We start from the raw sequence: 21811 nt of genomic DNA, 5'->3' as shown, positions 1-21811 counted from the left end.
AGTTTAAAGGTTTTGCTTTCGTTAAAGGAGTTTTTGGGGTTTTCCTCAAGTCATGGGGAGAGGATATAGAGGAGATATATTGGAGCGTACTGGACACCAAGTCTCTCCTTCCTTTCTCTCACAGATATGAGATCTGATAATAAAGTAACCAGACTGGATAAAAAACATATATTTATTATTTTTTTTTTAACAACAATCCTTATCGGGTGTGGTCGCCTTCATTGTATTTTCCTGTTCACTCTGTACACATACCCATATTTCTCAAAGACTCTGCCGTATCTGTAAATTTTGCTGAAGATATTTTCTCTAGCCGAGTACAGTAGTACACGCGCTTAAGTAACTTTGGTTAGCGTCCACGAGACTATTAAATACAGTAATTGATTGTATCAGCATTCCTGTTTGAGCCTCCTGACTGCAGAGTGCGACTCGGAATGTTCATGTAAGTATACTGGAACACTGCGAATAAGTCACATATTTGGCTGCCTGGAGATGTAGTTCTTTTTTTTTTTTTTTACTTTTTAATCGAAATATATCCAATACCGTCGCATATTTGAGTCTCTGCTATCTGAGGGTAGTTTACCTCAGTCCGCTGACTTATATGGTTGTGTTCAGACGATAAGAAAACATTTTTTTTTTTTTTTAATTATCTGAGTTGTTTCAGGAGGCCAGTTACATTGCTCTGATTGTCTATAGTTGATTCAAAATTAGATCCTTTTAAAGGATTTCAGTTTTTCGAACATGATAAAGTCACATAAGGCAAGATCAGGCGAGTATGATGTTACAAACGAAGGCAAAAAAAGAGATCAGCATGACACTCACCTTTGATTTTTACTGTGTTTTTTTTTAGTCAGTCTATGAGTAGACTTTTTTTTTCCCATTGGAGACGTTGTCGTTTTAGACTTATTCCGTAAGACCTCAAGTCTTATCACTAGATGCCGTGTATTTCAAAAGTCAGATCCTTATAAAATCCTTTCTGAGAGATCTGAACAAATTTATTCTCTTCTCAGTTCCTGTATTAGGTTACCTGCACGAGCCTTCTGCTGGGGCGCCTCCGTAGCCAGGTGGGAAGGAGCAACAGTGCGTAGCACACGCATCTTGATTAGACCGGGGTTCGAGCCCGTCACCACCAAATACGGAGGATGCGAAAAGGTCAGGGAATGACCACCGCATATCCCGGAGCAGTATGGCCTTAGTTGCTAATGCTCCTAAAAACCAAATAACAAACAAACAAACAAACCTTCTGCCTGCGAATGACGAGTCGGGATGTTTAGGCAAGCCTGTTACTGCGAAGAAGTCACATATTTTGACTCTGGAAATATTTATTTTTCGAAATATATTCAATACAGTTACATATCTGAATCCCAGTTATCTAAGGGTAGTTAAAATAGATGACCAGATATTTCCAAGAAAAAATTCCCTCATGTATAGTACAGTTGGTATAATCACAGTTTTTTTTCTAACACCGAGTGAAAAAAACCTGAGTTCGAATTCCCTCAATAACACCAGCAATTTTTATGGGTTTTTTTTCGCAACAGGATTGAATTAGTCGGTGCTAGGAAAGGATAGTATGGTTTCTACTTCCGGAAAGTCGGGTTTTCTGTCCACCAAAAAGCAAATTGACCATAGAACAGATGCAGTCCACAGACATATTATACGGCGCAATATGGCCTAAGTTGCTGATGCGCCTAAAACCTTACAACAACCAAGAAAAAAAATCGGATATAGATATATCCTCACAAATCCAGAAAAAAACAGGGAAAGGCTTGTTAATTACTTATTCACTTACTGGGAACAGAATTTGTGCACTTTTTTATTGATTATTAAGAACTGGACTATAGCCTCTTGCAAACTAATCAGAAGCGAAACTGTAGTAGCGCAAGCTCTTGAGTGGACCGTAGTTCAAGCCAGCGTGACTGATAAATACGGTTAATAATTATATTCTTGATCTGTTGTAAACTTCTCTGACCCGGTCTGCCGAAGTACAAGAACTTTAAACAGTTGAGGTAAACTCCTCTTATTATTTTACTAAGAACTTTAAACAGTTGAGGTAAACTCCTCTTATTATTTTACAAAGAACTTTAAACAGTTGAGGTAAATTCCTCTTATTATTTTACAAAGAACTTTAAACGTATAACATTTTGCAATAACCGGGTATTAAGTTATGCGAAGTATCCTAAACCTCGTTTGATGCGAATAACTGAATTCCGTTGGATATGTACAGAGTGACCCAAATTAAACTAGTCTGTTGAGGTCGATGTAGATAAACAACAATTACATGATTTGAACAGTATTTGATCTGTGCATATTGTGAGTAATGTGGAAGTGATTCCGAAATTTAAATAGATAATAATAATTTATTTATTGAATATAAATTCAACATTTTGTGCTTTGTTGGTTTTTATATGGACAGTTACTCTAAGCTTCAATTAAGACAGTTATGGGTACAGTTTCCAGCCGATGTGCTAATGTATATCGGTTTGAAAGGAAAAAACTGCACTTAAAAATAATTTTTTCACTCAAAAATCGTGCATTCCTTGTGAAGCTTTTATTGAAACAACAGAAATTCAGCTAAGATACTGCGGAAATATCAATGAATGAATTCACTTCGCTTTGGGTCATTTTCTACTAATACAATTTAGCAATATGATTGCCGAATTTGGAGCCACAAGAAGAAATCCTATTCTATTCTTACAAAATCATTTATTTGTTGCCACTAGATCTCTCTACTCATGAAGTTTGACCCTATGCAACGCAGAGACTCATTTTGATCATAATGGATATATGAATACTTACAACTGTCGGGCATGGGCTCCTAAAATGTTTTGGTTATTTGGAAACAATTTTGCACTTTCTTAGGATCATTTTGTGATGCTGTTTAACCGCAAGAGTTGATTATTGGTCCGTATTTTTCGAAGAGTATTTATTAACAGGTTCTTGGCCAGACTGTAGTTGGCAGCACTTTCGCTCTATGCTTCAAACCCTAGTCATCTCTGCGTTTCAAGATTGTTATTGTTTAGAGAAAACCACATCATGCAAGCTAGTGTTTTTTTTTTTTCTTCCCCTAAACGAGAGAATAATTAGTAGTGGGTTTTCATGCACGCTCGTTAACCTCCTTCAACCTTTGCTATCGTGGAGAGCCACAATTGTCTGTCAATCCAGACAGACAATTATTCCAGCGGATGCCAAATGGATATCACGTGGTGGCTAAAGAGAGCGCTTTTTTTTTTTTTTTTTTTTTTAATTTCTGGAGCCGCTTTCGTATATCCCACAGTATCCATACTTGAATATTTCCTAAGTCACATGACCCGGTTGCTTCTTCAAATGTTCCGAATAAACTGAGTTTAATTTCATTACTCTATTAATAGCCCAGACTACTACATCCTCAATGATAGTATAGCAGTTTAGTCCCTTGTCATCCCTTTGGAGAGGCTGGATTATAATCGTCAAAGACTAATGGAATTCTTCAGACAGAGCTGTAGTTAGCCGATCTCAAGCGGAGAGTAGAATTTTTATCAATGAGTTATTCCCTTTCATGCACACAAAGTATAAATCAGCCTGTGAATGATTTATACTTTGTGAAAATACAGGGCTCGGAATGGACTAGAGCGCACTGATCATCATGTACTTACTGGATTATAACTAAGACAGTTTATTAACGAGCATTCCATTTCGTAAAATTTTCCACTTCAACCCATGTGAAGACATAACGTACTTCAAACTATAAGAACTGAAGACCCGTCAGCATTTGTGCACTATGACTTGAATAATCGATCTGCCAAATTCCAGCAACAAGTACTTCTATTACAAACTGCTACTAATAAGTCTTAATTAACTGGACCATGGCTGAAGTATTGAAATTTAACAATACATTAAAACCTCGATTTATTGGAGTATTTCGGATTTAACGAACCGGTCATCCCCAGATGACCGGTTCATTAAATCCGAAAGAAATACATGTGGTTTCTGAAGTTGGTAGAATGTCATGATGCCATTATGAAAAATAAAATTGGAGGCGGGAAGTTTCTAACTAGAGCGCTTGATGGCAATTATAGAACAGTACTGTAATAGAAAATCTTATATCATACTTGGAGATACTGATTGAATTACAGCATTGAAAGAATTACTTTCTTTTTTTTTAAGAACCGTTTTGAAATCAGCTTGACTTTGTTCCTCTAATTAATGATACCAATGTCAGCATAAACGCGGTAATAAAAAATACACGATTTTATTTTGTTATCGATGACAAATGGATAAATAGACATACACTCCATAAACAAAATATTGGAAGAGAAATTTATTAAAATTAATCATATGGTGCTGAAGCTTGGGGGTTGGCTGTGAAGTTCATGTTGCAGAAATTGCTTTCAACCACAACCGTCAGGCGACAATCTTCTCCCGCTGCTCTAGCGACTGTCTGCCAATTCATAGCGCTCACCAGGATCTCTGTTGACAAGTTTGAAAATTTTCACACGCCCGCTCAGAAATTGCTGTTCTACATGAACGCGAACAAAAGGTTCTCACCCCCATCCTCAACCCCCCGCCACTCGTGAATTCCTTCTACTTGTGATAGAGAACACACACACGCACACAGGGCTTTATGCAGCTGTCTGTTCGCGAATTGCAACTCCAACTTACGCCTGAGCTCGCGCGTCGACGGAACCTCTGAAAACAGTGTCACTGAAGGTTAGCCCAGGCTAATCAGAGCCCTACACAGTATGCACCCCAGCCTTGTTGTTATTCAGGTGGAACATTCCTTTCAGCCCCCCCATTAGGTCTATAGAGTTTATATTACTGCGAGGTGTATTGTTATCTGTCGGTTTTTCAGCACGGGCACTACCACAGGAGGTGTGGCGGGAACAGTTTGTATCGCTAAGTCCTATTGCTTCGTGTTTATTTCCCGAAAGTAGCCAATAGACTAAGGTTTGGGCGGTCCCTATTATGTAGTCTCATAGGAAGGGAGTTATTTCCTCTGGTTTTTATTGTATACAGATAATAAAACACTTGTGTGCATCTCAGTGGGACCTAACATATGGTAATCCAATCAGGGAACGTTCACAGATTTCTAAGTAAACAGGACACCGGGATGGAGAACCTCCTTCCCCACCTCCGTTCGACTCTATTTATTAAATATTTTAGTGAATGCTTTCTTGTAACGTTTCCGTATCGCTTCTTTCCTCTACTATTTGTCTTAGCATTCACGCAGTCTTGTTCTAATTCGAGACTGTAAACATGTCTTATTCTATTCTTTTCTCGTTCTATCGTTCTTTTATTTTCGTACCGCTGTCTACAACTATTTATGTGCTGGAAATAGGATCCTTCCGGTGGAGAGGAAAGTTTTCATTTGATTAAAAGTTATAACAGTGGAGAGGGCTTTTATCGATCGTACAAGTACAGTCAATGAGAAAGATTACACATTCGCGTTAGAATTATCACTTAAGACACAAGAAGAGAGATAGACAGATACAGAGAGTTAGATAAAAATAAGTTCTTTTCATTTCGAAGGCTAAGCAAATAGAATACATGGCAGACTCCTTGAAACGACTTCCGATAAATCTACTGCACCCTTTACTAATAGATCAATGGGGGGGGGGGGGGAGTAATAGCAAGAACTAAGAATAGTTGCTAAATGAACACTTCAATTTACTTGAGATGTTTATAGTCGCTTACATAAATATTCACTGGTAATAGTTATAATAATAACATTGGTCCTTGCGAGTGGTACAGTGGATATGCATGCCTCCAGTCTTTCAACCACGCTTTTTTTGGAAAAGGCTTCAGTTCGATTCCTGTCTTGTTCTAATTCGCGACTGTAAATATGTTCCTTCCTTCAATGACGCGAGGAACATGGGTGCTGAGTATTTCTTCTCAAGTATCCTTAATATGAAATGTTTGCTTTACCATAATATTGAACGTCTCAAACGTTTTTTCTGATTATTTTTTTCTCTTTCACTTCTACTGTTATTTTATTAGTTTTTCATCTGTGACTTGGGTGTGTGTGCCGGGGGAGGATATCTTAGGGAGAGTTTCCGGGATTTTCTCCCCACAAACAGATAAAGCATCCTTAGAGCACAGGGATACGATACAATTGTATTGCTTCAGAGGCTTTGTTAGTTTAAGCACTGGATTCACCCAAATTTTCCTGTGCATTTTTTTTATATCCGTAATTTTCTCTTATTTTTCCTTCTTTTTCTACCTTCGTAATTTTTAGCTATTTCCTACCTCCTGCATTTCTATTTCAGCTTTTCTTGAAAGAACGATTATGAAAATATTAAAAGAAAGTAGATAGCAGAAACTGAGAATAGAAATATTGGTTTATAATATAGTTCGAAAAGGACATTACGTGCTGTGCCTGTTATATAGTTTAGACTGTGTATCCTGGAATTGAGTATTGTATTACAGCGTCATACAATCTCAATACTGGCCTGAAGACCAGGACACAGTAAGAATAAGAAACGTAGTTTGAATCAGATTTTCTGTTACAGTTGTTTGATATAGGGTTGTATCACTAGATTGATTTCCTTCTGCAATAAAATAATTTTCACAGAACTCGAATGCGGATTTATTTTTTCCCTATATAAACTGTAAGTTGTTTCGCTATGTCTGCCTTCATTTATCATTCTTTTATTCTTTTCTTTTCTCCTGTTACTTTCCTCATTCATTGTATTTACTTAATTTTTTCTCCTTTTGATTTTCTTATTAATTATTATTCTTTTCTACGTATTTTCTCTCGTTTCCTATCTTTTGGTATTCACAGTGATTTCGTAGTTATTTTCTATCCGTTTTTATTTTTCTGTTTTCTTTCTTTACTATTTCTTTCTATCGCATGCACATTTTTCTAAATGTATACTACTGCATATTTATCCTTTAGGTTCTACAACTATTTTGTGCTAAACATCTTCTAGTTCTGTTTTTTTTTTCCTATATTTTTCAGTCTCTCTCTCTCTCTCTCTCTCATTAATCTTATCACTCTTTTTCCCTTTTACGTTTTTGATTTGTGAGTTTTTCATTCGATTTCTCGTTCCTGTATTTCTCATTTTTTCTACTTCTCCCTTTTATCCTCTTTTCTATTAAGCAGTTCCACTGTAAGTGACAGAAATCAAAATAAGTTTCTTCTTCCTTGTTATAATTCTTTTCCCCCATTAGATGATATTTTTTCTTTACTTCCATTAGTTTTTCTTCATTTCTTGTATTATTTCCTGTTTCTGCAATTTTATCTGTTCCTTTTTATAATGCTATGATTTTGTTTTTCATCTGTTTATACTCAGGTTTGACCCCTTTTTTTAACATTTCAGTTCTATTCTCTACCCCTTTTTTATATTCTTCAATGATAAAAAAAATCAAACATCCATAAACTATATTTTTTTCTTTTCGTTTAGTTGGTATTTGATAATCGAAAATGTTAGTCAGTGATGTTATGACATCCCAAGCACGGGTTAATCATCCGCGTTCAGAGGCGTTCTTGTAACGATATGCGTTTTGTATTTGCTCCAATCTAAAACGATGGAATCCTGTGTGCATACTTATTTCTAATCTACGCTGTATGTTCGTTGAAGCCTCGCGACTTTTCCGTGCCCCAACTTTCAGTAAACAGAACTCACCTCACAAGAGAACGTCTTAATTTTGAAAATTTACAATTTCGCCTTGTCTGAACTTTTTTGCAGCTGGGAAAGCAACTTTATTCAATGTGGGAAATGCCGACGTTGCTAAGGAAAAGTCGAAGGTGGCCCAAGAAGACAGTGGTGGATAGTGAAAGGGGAAAGTAAGAGGGGGAATGGAGAAGGGGGAGTCGAAGAAAGAAGCCAAGATCTAAAGCAATAACATCTCAGAGAATACATAACTGTGGGCTTCCCAGATGGAACGGCTTCAAGCAGAATCTGGTTCTTTCTAGCCGAGTCTCTAGTTGAAATGGTGCCTGCCTGATGTGCATAGGTAATGAGACGCAGCATTGGAAGAGCACGTGCATTCTAATTAACCTAGGGCTCCTCTGCACCAGAACGTAGCGATCGATATTCAAGACTAGGGCTGCCTTCAGCGAACCACACCACGGTTGGGGCTGGGCTTTTCGTAGTTACTATTACTGGGTGGACCGCCAACCACCTCTGTAGAATGTACTGTCTGGGAGCGTGCTGACGGCAAAGAATCCTGCGGTGGTAAAAGCGTCTGCGAGTGGATAGATGCTTTCATCACTGGAAAAGGAATAGTCGTGATGGCCCGGTATGGATGGCCTTAGAAGAGAGAGAGAGAGAGAGAGAGAGAGAGAGAGAGAGAGAGAGAGATTGCTGTGTGTGTGTGTGTGTGTGTGTGTGTGTGCGCTTGTGCGGGGGGCACAGCATCCTCTTTCGCACGTGCTTCCCCGAAATTTATACAGATTACCCCGGATTACCATAAAGAAGTGAGAAAACTACCATTAATGTCGTTTTCAAATCAGTTTTGACAGCTGCACGAGCGGGTTTCTGCCACCATGTGTACTATCATCAAACTTGGAAAGTTCGTTTCAAACTTCTTTTATAAAGCTGTGATTTCTTTCTTCCTCCCCTTCGCACCCGCTTCTGCAGGAAGTGAAATAAATTGTGTTTGCCGTTTTTCTAGCTAGTAAGGAACAAACTGAAAAATGGTATACTTTTAAACCTTCTTCCTTCCTTCCTTCCTCTTTCCTTTCCCTTCCCTCCCCTTCAAAATAAAACTCGAGCTACGGAAATCACTTAAAATAAACTTTTTCTGTTTTCTTGTTATGTACTGTTGGTTATTGCTATCAATATTTCGCTCTCTACCTTTTTGGCTATTGAGAATCGCATTACCCAGTCTTTTATAACAAATTTCATATTGGAAATGGTAAATGGAGTTCAGTCGGACATAAAATTTTTCAATATTTAGAATCCAAATTTCAACCAAATAGCTGATTGAAAAAAAATTCAGTTCTCTTTGCATAATGAACAATATATATACGCGTAATTGGCAAGGTGTGCAACTTGGTCAATTTAAAGCATTCCCTCAAAAAAATTTATTTTTTAATGTATATATATATATATTTCACATTTTGTACCGAAAGAGAGAGGCTGAATTTCATTCAGTTGATTATTTAGTTGTAAACGAGTGGAGAATTTCAGTAATATAAACGTGCAATCGAAACATTTCAAACTTTAAAATGGCATAGAAAAATAATTAATATTAAATAAGGTAATAATATTGAACTGTTTGCAGTCCAGTACTAGATAACGAAATTGGAACGTTGTTTTTTCAAGAGTAAATAAATAAAAAAATGAAAGAGTTCCAGATTTTCTTGAGTTTAAATATAAACGGATTATGTATATATATATATATACGCCATCATAATTCATCAAGCTTTTTATTCTGTCTGCAGCTACAATAATAATCATCATAACAAAAATAATAAATTTTTTCAGACATTTGTTGAATATCATAACTGATGTATTTCGAAAACGTGACGACAGATGTCGCACGTTCCACATCTCCACACCACATCTGAATGCGTGTGTGGACGTTGATGTGGCTCAGTTTTCTTTCATTTTAACTAACATTTGTTGTAAATGATGGTTAGCTTTATAACGCAATAACAGAGAAGAAAAATCTCTAAAGAAGGAAGAAGAGATCAGGAAAATATTGAGTGAATAAGAATTCTTTGTAGGCTTTCATAAAAGGAATAATCGTTAGGAGACACCATCATTGGAAAACTTTTGAAAGTTTTCCAATGATGTGCTTAATCCTTACAGTTCTAATGTGTAACGTCTATTGTGTTCTAACAATCGAAGACACTCTGTCAGAGCAAATAATATGATGCCAAGGAAGCCACGTGTTCTGAGATCACGTGATAACTGGATGGCGTTCCAGCAAATCATTCAGAACTCCATCATGTGTAAACCAGCTGACGCACGTGTACCAGCGATAGAAGCAAGGCGAGCGAAAGAAAACCGGGGCCTATTTCTTGATGAATTAGAAACAGGCTAAATATGAAGAGCTAGCAACGTTTCCAAGACATCAAAATGAATTTTGAAATTAAAAGAAATCTGCCGATGTTTCTGTTGATAAATGAGTTTTTAAATATGGCTTATTTCTTGTATTAATAATTTATCGTATGCTGGAGACCGTTCTGTGCAATGTACGTGTGTGGAATTTCTTTGAGGATTCTCCTCTTTCTGAACATTTGGAAGTTTTCCCCATTATTAAAATAAAATCGTTAAATAGTCATTTCTTTGTTCTATTTGCACTGCAAGGTATACAAGTACACGCGCTTTGAGCGATCTTGATTCAAGCCTGCGTTACAACCAAATACGGCGATGTTCTTGTATTGCCTCTCCCTCTCTATTTATCTTATCATCTGACCTAATGTGGTCGTTCTGGAGTATAAACAGAAAATTTATTTATTTTTATTTAATTAAATCTGGGTTTTTGATATATTTAAAAAAAACCCGAAATATTTTGAACGCTGGCAAAATGGATAAAATTTTGTCAATTTTATATAACAAATGGAATTACTGATAGCATGACAGTTTAGCCAGGTATACAACTAATAATACTCTGCATTTCGAAAATACTTCACTGATGTTTTCTCAGAAAAGGGAGTTTTTGAATCATTTTCTAATGCTGGTTTCGAAAATGACCCTTTTTTTCCCATCACGTCAAATGGTGCATAATGGCCTTTAGCTGCCGTTGCGCCGTAAAACATATAACAACAACATCACGTCAGATTTCTTCAAAAATCACGAACGAAATTTGATTTTTCAAAAATTTTTATTACTTTTGGCAGAATTTGTGCACTGAAATGATAACAAAATGCTACTTTAACCAGACTTTTATATTTAAATGTGTTGAAACACTATTAAAAAGGACAGTGTGGCCAAACGTTCACTAAACACTCGCCTCTCATTTAAAAGAAACTGACCGACGATGGATCAATTCGTTTCTTCGATTTTCTTGCAGTTCCTTCTACTTTACAGTCCCTCTTCAACATGCAGCAATAGTCAGCTATCTTCATGTCTTTAATATCTTGATGAAATAGTCAGCAATAGTCAGCTTTCTTCTTCATGTCTTTAATGTCTTGATGAAATCTCTCACTCTATTCTTCACTAACACTTCCTAGATTTTCTGGGAAGTCAGTGTGGGAGTGTAAAAAATGTACCTTAACACTCATGTTGCAGCCCAGCTTCTTGAAGTTCGCCAACATATTTTCAACTATATTTTTGTACCTAGATCATTGTTGTTTCCTAAGAAGTTCTGAACAGACCGCTAATCCATGTCTGTTTGTCTTTTATTCATGGTTCCCTCAAAACCTCGGTCCCTCATCAGTTTGCGAATTTGAGATCCAAAAAATATACCTTATTTTAGCTTCGCTTGGCTGATCGATGGGAATTTAGTACGAAAATAGTTGAAGCAGGGATCTTCCTGAAGTAAAGCTTTCACAAACTGTTTCATCAAACCCAATTTGATGTTCAAGGGTGGAAGGAGGGCAGTTTGGTGTCTACAAGTAGTTTATGAAATTATTGGTTTAAAATGCACCCAGTTTCATTCCAAAATAAGCACAATAAACATTTATTTTTACAAATTCTGTAATATCTTTTCTTTTCTTGAGTGCTACACACTTCCACAAAATAACAAAATAAGTTCGGATTGTTCAAACACTTGAACAATTGAACGTGAAGACATTTTACTCAATATTCAACGCAAGTTTGACACGATAACCTCAAAAATAAACTGATAAACACTGCTTCATGGAGGTCTCCAAGGTCAAGAAACAGATGACTGAAGGCAGTGTTGCCAACATGTAAAGATTTAGTTTACAAATTCCCAACTAGCATAATACAACTCATGATACCAACTGAAGTGATTTGTGAAGAAAAACAGTACGTGATAGTTAATAAAAGGAATAACACTTCTGAAATCAGCGCAAAAATCAAAGTTTACAAACATCGAAAACCATGCAGAGTGGTGTAATCATTGTGGACTTTGATTATTAATTTTATCATTTTTGGATGATAATTGGAACTTTGTAAGATACCGACTTTTTTAAAATATTTTTTTAAAGCGGTGTTGCGTTTTTATATACAGTAATTCAAAAAGAAGAAAAGAGTTTAAAATATCACAGAAATTAAAATTGACATTCATTATTATTTGGACATACATTCACTGATCACTGGATTATGTCTACCCCATCCGTAATGGACTATGTCGCATAGTTCGCAGTATAAAAAGGCGAGCAGCTTCGTACACAAGAAGATTGGCAATTTCCATCTGGTTGTGCAAGTCAAAGTGATATATTAGCAATTATAGGAAATAGTAAAGATGTCACGGAGTTTCAAAAGCGGCATGATTGTGGGAGCTCGTGGTTCGGGTGTTTCCATATAGGAAACGGCACATATTGTTGGTTGCTCACGGCCCACTGTGGTTAAGGTGTATAAAGAATCGTGTCGAACGGGTAAAACCGCCTTCCGACAGAAATGTAAAGGATTATGCAAGGCGGATGTTCGTAGTGACCGAAAGGTGCAACGCGTTGTACGGGCTCAAGGGCAGGTCAACGTGCGACAGTTGACTTTGCAATACAATATGGATAACGCAAGCAAAAAATCCCAAATGATGATGCGCCCACACTCAGACGTATGGAGTTCAACAACAGACGATCCAAAAGACACCCTTTCTTTCCGCTGGTCATCGTCGAAGATGAATACTATGGTGTCAACAACACGCTAGTTGGACACTGGAGGTGTTGTTGTTGTTGTTGTTGGGTTTTAGGAGCATTAGCGACTAAGGCCATATTGCTCTGTGTATATTGTCTGTAAATTGCATGAGTTTTGAAGTCAATTTTCTGTTTGCTGGACAAAAAACCCAAATTTCCGGGAATAACAACCATGCTCTCCTTGCCCGAGACCGACTAACTCAGCCACATTGTGAAAAAGGCCCATAAAATTCGTTCCATCATTGACGGGACTCGAACTCAGGTCTTTTACACCCTGTTTGGGGGGCACTGCAATCCTACCAACTGTATTACCCACGAAGGCACTGGAGGACTGGAAACGAGTGTGCTGGTTGAATGAGTCCAAATATCTGGTGCAATATGCCGAGAGATGCCTTCGTGTGTGGTGCAGCAACACGAGTGCACGGATCCAGCATGCATGGTGCCCAATAATCAGGCAGGTGTCGGTAGTTGCTTAAGATGGGGCATGTTTTGCTGGCAAGAACTAGGACCGCTTGTGCGTATGGAACAACGTTTCACTGGTGAGTTCTATCAGCAGCTCTTAGGAGACTGTGTATATCCTGCCGTGTTGCATTTTTGCCAGAACAGAAACTGGATCTTTCAAGAAGATAATGTCACAAGGCTAGAATTGTACGAAACTGCTTTTTGGAACATCAGAATGAATTCGGCCTACTGCAGTGGACTGCTCAGTAAATTTGTTGGCAATGGTGTGAACGGCACTCTTTGCATAGTCCCACAAGAAGGAAATTACACGGTGTATACATCCAGAGATCTTGGGGGAGGGGGGAGGTTCAGAAGCAGCTCATACTATGTTCTGTATCACGTTCTGACTATCGCTCAGATAGTTTGTTCATGAAACCTCAGTCCAACTGAGCATTTGTGTAAGGAGGTGGAACGAGCCCTTCAGAGCAGAGATTCGCAGCCAATGTGAGAAGCGGTTGAGTTGACATGAACTAGCATTTCGACGGCATACTTTTGACACCTCGTTGAATCCAGTCTGTTTTTTCGGCCCTACTCGCTATTCGATAGGTGTACTTATAAAGTAGTCACTCAGTGTAACGGAACGCTTTACATAGCCCACAAAATGTAGTCACATAGTGTTAGGTCCAGATACCGTGGAGCAGAGGTAGAGCACTTCAATCATCTTCTTCACTATCGCATTCTGCACATCAGTGTCTCCGCGGTAGCACAGTGGTGTCGTCACTGTCGTCCCCACACAGGATGGAAAAGGCCCGGGCTCGAATTCGGTCGATGACGCGAGGAACTTTAATGGGCTTTTTTTCACTCCGTGGCTGAGTTAGTCGGTCTCAGGCGTAGATAGTAAGGTTTACTCACCTGAACCTGGGTTTTTCGTCCAGCAAAACAGAAAAATCGACTATAGAACACACGCAATTAACAGACATAAGACACACAGCACGGCAGATCAATTTAATTATTCGTGTTGCTTAAAAAATAATAGTTTGGGGTTTTTTTTTTTTTTTTTAGACCTCATCAGTGAAACGTTGTTCCATACGCACCAGGGGTCCTACTTCTAAACAGTAAAGCATGATACATATTCAGCAACCACCGCCAACTGCCTGGATAGTGGGCACCATGCACGATAGGTCCGAGTTGATTGCGCCACACACGAAGGCGTCCATTGGCGTGTTGCACCAGGTATTTTGACTCATCCGACCGACACACTCGTTTTCAGTCCTGTATGTTCAACCAGCGTGTTGTTGAAACCATAGTATTCGCCGTCGATGATGATTAGTGGTGAGGAGAGGGTGTCTCTTGGGTCGTCTGTTGACGAATGGGATTCCACAACAGACGCGCTGCACCATTCGTCCGCTACGAAATCTATCTTGCATGATCCTTATCATGCTCTTTCTGAACTGCCACTTTATTACCTTTACTTGCACGACTAGATGTAAATTACTACTGCTCTAGCGTAGGCAGCTGGTTGGCTTTTGATACTATGAACTATGCAGCATATTCCATTACGGGTGGGATGGTCATAATTCAGAGATCACTGAGTGTACAACAAAGATAGCTCACAAAATGCAAGATACGAGCTAAGAAATAAATTTAAAAAAATTAAATGAATTTTCTGTTTATACTCTGGGACGACCACACGGACAGAGCAATTCACATGATCAAGAGAATACGAGAAACAGTACCGTATTCAGCAGTCACGGAGTTGAACGCCAGTCATTCAAAGCACATGTACGACTACATCGACCCGTCCTTGCAAATTCGAAATGCAAAAATAACTGTTTCCAAGAGATACGTAAATATTAAAATGACAAAAGATATCTGGTACTGTTGGATTTCCTTTATTTATGATTAGGATCGCAGTTGTTGAATAAGAGCGAATCGTAATTTTACATGATGATTCACCGTAGCATGTAACGAGTTATAATATGCTCACCGAGAAATTCCTTTTATTATTTTTGTACTTGATTCTTTTAAGTTGGAGTTCTTTTACAGGAAAAAGTTTCTATTTTACCAAGAAGACCTACACTTAGGTCTCGTAGATGAATTCAGCGCTATCATAGATTTATTTATTCCGTAATGGAGAGAAACGGCTTTTCACAAATTCGCTGAAGACAGCGATCCCTTACTCGTATCGTCAATGGGCGCAATGTGCACTATGACTGTGCTTAGTGAGTTGAAGCTCTCACTAGGCACATAACTGTTCCAAGGCATTGTAAGCGCTAGACAAAGTAGTTATATGAGAGCTTGCCGAGGTGGGTGTTATCGAATTTATAATCATATCAGTATTGTCTTCACTCTTGTCTAGACTAGACACCTCACTGAAAATTCTGGATACGGTTTTGAATTATTTTCGGAGCTACACAGTTCATCGGTATAAGAAAAGTTAGTAAAGTAATAATATGTAAACTATTAGTTTGTAAAGTCTAGAAAGTGACAAATTACGCTAGGTTGTTGAGAAATCAGTTTTATCACTGATTGGAAAAACTGATATTACTGAAATGTTTACGAATCGTGAACAGAGGCGTATATATGTTCACTGTGCACATCCATGTTTGCTTTTCTTAAATAGGAAACGAACGACTTGACCGCAAAATATGGCAGTGTTATTGTATACTATATCTTGTAAACCCTCCAAACCCTTTATGGTCGTCCGGGAGTATAAACAGAAAATTTATGCTTGGAAAACGCAAAGCAATACAGCCCGATCAACCAACAAGCATAAATTATAGACTATAGTGGGGGCACGGGAACCCAGACTATAGTTCGTAACTCATATGAAGTAGGAGTTCAATTCTCAGAGAAATGAGGTATAAATTGTTATCTAAGAAAGTGTTTTGGTGTTAATGCCATCAGAAGAAGAAGAATTTTGTCGGAACCATTAAGTGTTCATTCAGTGAGGGGAAGTCTTGCCTGACCAATTTGATTGGATACTATGATGCAGTCACAAAAGAACTGGATGCAGGGAATAACTTTGATATTATATACTTGGATCTTAGAAAGGCTTTTGATACTGTTGCACATGGAAGACTGCTGCACAAATTGGAGCAGTGTGGCATTGGAGGCAAATTGCTGCTATGGATAAAGGGGTGGTTGAGGGGGAGAAGACAGAGAGTGGTAATCAATGGACACTGCTCATCGTGGACTAATGTTATTAGTGGAGTCCCTCAGGGTTCAGTATTGGGTCCATTATTGTTTTCTGTATTTATAAATGATATTGATGATGGTATATCGGGATTAATGTCCAAGTTTGCAGACGATACGAAGGTTGGCAGGGTTGTCAAGGACACTACTGACACTATGCTACTGCAACAGGATCTGGAAAGGTTGAGCAGATGGGCTTCGAGGTGGCAAATGAAGTTTAACATTGACAAATGTAAAGTACTACATATGGGAAACAGCAACCCCAGAGCAACGTATTAACTCTGTGGTACTACACTGACAGTGGTAGAGAATGAAAGGGACCTGGGGGTGGTTGTGCAGGCAGATATGAAGTTTTCTGAGCAGTGCAGACGGGCTGCAAGAGTAGCTCATGGTGTATGGTCGATGATATATAGGAATTTTTCTAGCAGGGATAAGGAGGTGATTATTCCCTTGTATAAGGCAATGGTCAGACTGCACCTAGAGTATTGTATACAGGTCTGGAGGCCTCATTTCAAGAAGGATGTAGAGATGCTGGAACGAGTACAGAGAAGGGCAACAAGATTAGTGAATGGAACAAAGGGGTGCTCTTACGAAGAAAGGCTTAAGTTTTGCAAATTACAGTGTCGGGAGACTAGGCACCGGCGAGGTGATCTGATAGAGGTGTATAAAGCCTTGAATGGTTTGAGCATGCTCAATGCTGATGGGATTCTTCCTCTTGCTCAGAATAATCACCTGAGAGGGCATAAATTCAAATTGAGGAAAGACAGATGTAGGATAGACGTGCGGAAATTTGCCTTTAGCCAGCGGGTGGTTGGTTGCTGGAATAGACTTCCATCCCTTGTCGTGGAAGTTGATAGCCTAAATAAGTTTAAGGCTCAGCTGGACAGGTATTTCGAACGAACAGAGGGGTGAAGTGGAAGTGGTTATTTTTTATTTATTTATTTATTTATTTTTGGCTGATGCTGCATAAGCTTGCTTTCTTGCATCAAATACCTCTACTAATGCTAATGCTAAGTGACCGAAGCTAAACGTGCCAATAACTTACAGTTCGATTGTAATTTTATTAAATTTTGTTTTGTATTAACTTGTAGGGAATTAGACGTGGACAGTGCATTTCTAAATCTTCTCTTCTGGAAGAATTACAAAAGAAGTTTTGATAGTAATCGGCGTACTTTATGATTCGATTAATTCGTTTATTTCCTTACTCTAATGTCCACCCTCTGAACGGCCTACAGGCTAGACTGATGTTCATCTGTCTTACAACTTTGTCTGTACAATCATTATAATTACCGTCCTCCCCATACCGGAAAGAAAAGGCTCCAATTCGAATCCAGTCAATGACGCCAGGAACTTTTATGAGCTTGTTTTGCTCCCTGGCTGAAGTCAGTCGATCTCGGGTGTGGACAGCAAGGTTTTTTCCTCCCGAAAAGTCGAGTTTTTCTTCCAGCAAAACAGACAAACCGACCAGAGAACACGCACAATTTATGAACACAATACAATTGTAAAATGAGATTGTTATCGGGTGGCCTAATAGGATAGATTGTTTATTTTTTGTCGTACAACTCTGGGCGCAAATTTAGCCAGTCGATTATACACAAATATATTAATGCTAGCTAGAGAAAGTGGTAAAATCCATAACCTGTAAATAACCATGATAAGCAACATTTGATAATACAGTATCATTTCATATATCTTCATACCCCAACATATGTGAATAGTTCCCACCAGGTTGACACTAGTCCTGAAAGACGTCCAAGACACTGACCTAAACTGAACTTTTTTTTTATATATATATAATAATAATAATTACACGTACGAGCCGCAGGTCGTACTAGAGACCTCCAACCCACAAGCTGTACTGGGACCCCGTCACAATAACAGACAAGACAATCCTGCACAACAGACCGAACATAACCCCTGTCGACAAGAAGGAAAAGGCTACTTATCTGATCGACATAGCGGTGCCCAACACGAGCAACCTCCAGAAAACCTCTGAGGAAAAGATCAAGAAGTACATAGACCTAAGACAGGAGATCAAAAAGATGTGGCATATGCAACAAGTAACGACCATTTGTCGTTAACGAACATAACAACTACCCCATGCAATTCGTACCAGTACCCATTACGGGTTGGAAAACATTCCACAAGGAGAAAAAAAATTATTATTATTATTTTGACCTGTTTTAGGAACTGCCTTTGTACCAAACTTTCTTTACAACTTTGTAACTGTTTATGTACCCACGTCTCTTATAATACCCTAACATGGTACGTCGTTATTGAAATAATGCTCACACTTCCAACCGATTTAAATTAATAAAAAGAAAAGTAATAATATTTGTACAAAAGATAAAATAAGAGTAAAATACAAAATAAGATTTCATATTGGCAGATAATTACATTTCATTTTCTTTTAGAGCTTTTATCATCTTTCCTAATCGATAGGTTAGGAAAGATGAATTTCTTATTAAAGGTGTCAGTGGCATATGAGATGAAATGGGAATTCATTTTGTTAATCCTATTCAAGTTCCATCGTAATGAAGGGAGTCTTCATCTAGTGCATTGAGAGATAGTTGTGAGTCCTTTGGGAGATGGGGAAGGCAGCTCACCAAGATAATGTGTCCACACGTTACACTGGTCATCATAATCTGTTTTCATCAAGGAATTAGATTTTCCAGTAAAGGGCAACCAGACTATAATTAGGTGTATATTAAGCGCCAGAGCAACTAACGCTATGAGGTGTCAGTATATTGTGTCTGTAATTGCGTGAATTCGTCGGTCGATTTGGTGGACAAAAAACCCGAATTTCCAGGAGAAAAATTATGCACTCCTCGCCTAACATCGACTAACTCAGCCGTGTTGTGAAAGAAGCCCATAAAAATTCTTCGCATCATTGGCGGGATTCTAACTCAGGAATTTTCCCAGCAGTTTAAGAGGACGGTAATGATATCCACTATGCTACCCGTGAGATCAACTAGACTGCGATGGAGTTGGTCGCACGAGTGTGCCAAACCTAACGAGTCTTATAGAATTTTTAGATTTGGCGTTGATTCACTTGGGTGCTTGTTAACAAAGGCGTCCAGAGCTAACACGTTCCTTGGGGAAAACAGCCGCAGCAATCTGGCCGGCCTTTCTCCGTAATTCGTCTGCGCTGGTAGCACAGTGGTATCGTCACCGTCCTCCCCACACCGGGTGGAAAAGGCCCAGGTTCGAATCCCGTCGATGATGCGAGGAACTTTAATGGTTAGTCGATCTCAGGCGTAGATAGCAAGGTTCCCCCCCCCCCCCCAGAAACAGGTTTTTTCGTCCAGAAAAACAGGCAAATCGACCAGAGAACACACGCGATTTACAGACAAAATAAATATATGGGAAGATGTAATTATTTACGGGTGATCCTAATATCATTATATGTGTTTTTTTTTTCTATCCGTAATTGCCTCCCCTCGCACTATCTACAGTTTCCGAGTCCTGGGACGGTGGCCGACTGCCCTAGCGGGTAACAGAGTGCATATGAACACCGTCCTCCCCATTCTGGGTAGAATAAAGCCCGGATTCCAGTCCCGTCGCTGAGTTTTAGTCGGTCTCAGGCGATAATTGCACACGATTTTTCCTCCCTGTAACTGTGGGTTTCGTCAAGCAAACAGGCAAATTAATCTCAGAATGCAGTCGCCGAATAAGATTATTATTAGTATAATATTAGTATTGGCCATATGAAAAACTTAATTTGCCCATCCCTTCCAATAATTTGGAAGAATGACTAATTGGCTCATAATATGGAAAGTAAGAAAGTAATTATACTCTAGTATGTTACAGTGAACTGGAATCGAATCTGTCGAAGTGCTACCAATAAAGGCAAGTATTGGAACTTGGTTGACACTGAATTAAATGAACAGTATTGTTAATATTCGCTTTAGCTAGAATTGTTTTATTGATTGCAAAAAAACGAACCTAATTTGTTTGATGAGGAATCCATTATGTTTACCGGTTTCTGAAAATAAAACTTTTTATACGACCCGCTAACTGAAAAATAAAACTGTGACTGCCAATAATACGATTAATTTTTTTTTTATATTTTAAAGCTGCAGCTTTACAACAGCAAGATGTGTGAGGTTTCTGAGATTTGTGCACATGTGTTTATAAGCATTCCATATGTTTATTGAGTAATCCGTACATGCAATATTTTAGTTTTGAATTGATATTATATCATAAATATGTTATATTATAAATGAGTAATATACAAAGCGAAATCATTTGTTTTGAGTTTTCTTCATATAATTAATCAAATTCACATCTTCTTCAGGTACAAATTTTTTGTATAAAGAAAATATTTACTAGGCGCTTTCCCGGATATAGTTGACACGGTGTAAAGCAAATACTGTATATTCAGATTAGATAACCATACAAGATGATCACTTGACAACTTTAAAGTCTTAAATACTGTCAGTATAGTCAACAACTGAAACAGATGTAGAGTTGAATAAAATGCATGATTAACCGACTTTCAAATGACTTATTATGGTTGTGTGAAAAAAGTATAATTTTCATTTGCATATTTCACGGTTACAGTATCCAACTAAGGCCAGACAACACTTTCAACCAAATCCAGAGGGCAATACAAAATACAGAGTTCTGCCAACCTGTATAAACCATTGGTTTCGACAAAAAAAATATGAAGCGAAGACTCCAGCGTGTTTCGCTCAACGCTATAGGACTGTAGAGGATTAGAAACAGGCGAACTGTGGTTTCGAGAACCTGACTTACACTCTTTTGTGCATGATGGTAAACTGAATCACATTTTCTGTTTTCTGTTGTAAGAAAATGAATAACAGCGGGATGTAATTATTCACTTTCTTACAGTTGTAGGTATCTCTTCAGCAGAAAATCAGGGACCTGGATATCAGTCTGGGTGTACCGACACCATCATCCATGACAGATTGTAGTACAGTCAAGCCTGTGTGAGTTGGTTCCCAAATGTCTCAACATGAACAGAAAAATTTGTGAATGGGACTGTATTTGCAACGTCTAGTAACTGTTGATGAGACTTGATGCAGGTACGTACTGTGAAACAGAGACGAACATGGAAATATCATCCATCGAAGAAATTCGAGATTTTTGAAAGTAGCGGAAAAGCAATTTGTTCATGCTGTTCTTCGACTCTGAGGCAATGCTGTTGTGTAAATTGAGTATGTAAATAATTTAATAAAATATTAGGGCAGAAAGCCTCAAAATCTGTAAAATTCGAACTATGATATTGTTTAATTAACCAAGAAGTACATCTCCTGGCATCTCTCATATTGTGTAAACAAGTCACAACTGGCCATCAGCTCTTATACCTCTAGAAAACTACCTGCCCACTGAGGAGAGACCAAACAGCTTCGAAACGGCACTGTCTGGTTGTGGTACTCAACTGAGAATAAGTAACAGTAGACTTCTTTAAAGGTGTTGCTTATTCAAATAACCACTCTGTCTCCAAACAAACCCCCTAATCCA

The 21811-nt window shown here is 38.3% G+C and overlaps 1 long non-coding RNA gene across 2 annotated transcripts in view; it reads right to left on the bottom strand.

The window, feature by feature from the left end:
* LOC150081255 (uncharacterized) overlaps positions 1-21811 on the bottom strand; it is a 265661-nt gene that overhangs the window by 21378 nt on the left and 222472 nt on the right. Inside the window, exon 3 of one of the 2 annotated variants that reach the window (XR_016547285.1) lies at positions 865-1010. The exons of the other annotated variant lie outside the window; for it this stretch is intronic. This is a non-coding gene — a long non-coding RNA (uncharacterized LOC150081255). Of the gene's footprint in view, positions 1-864; positions 1011-21811 lie in introns of those variants that run through there. 2 annotated transcript variants of the gene reach the window in all.

The sequence above is a fragment of the Mastigoproctus giganteus genome, chromosome 8, assembly GCF_048544385.1.
Source record: "Mastigoproctus giganteus isolate SK-2022 chromosome 8, ASM4854438v1, whole genome shotgun sequence".
NCBI classification, from domain to species: domain Eukaryota; kingdom Metazoa; phylum Arthropoda; class Arachnida; order Uropygi; family Thelyphonidae; genus Mastigoproctus; species Mastigoproctus giganteus.
The sequence above is the reverse complement of the archived record's forward strand: the minus strand, read 5'-3'. Positions and strand labels throughout refer to the sequence as shown.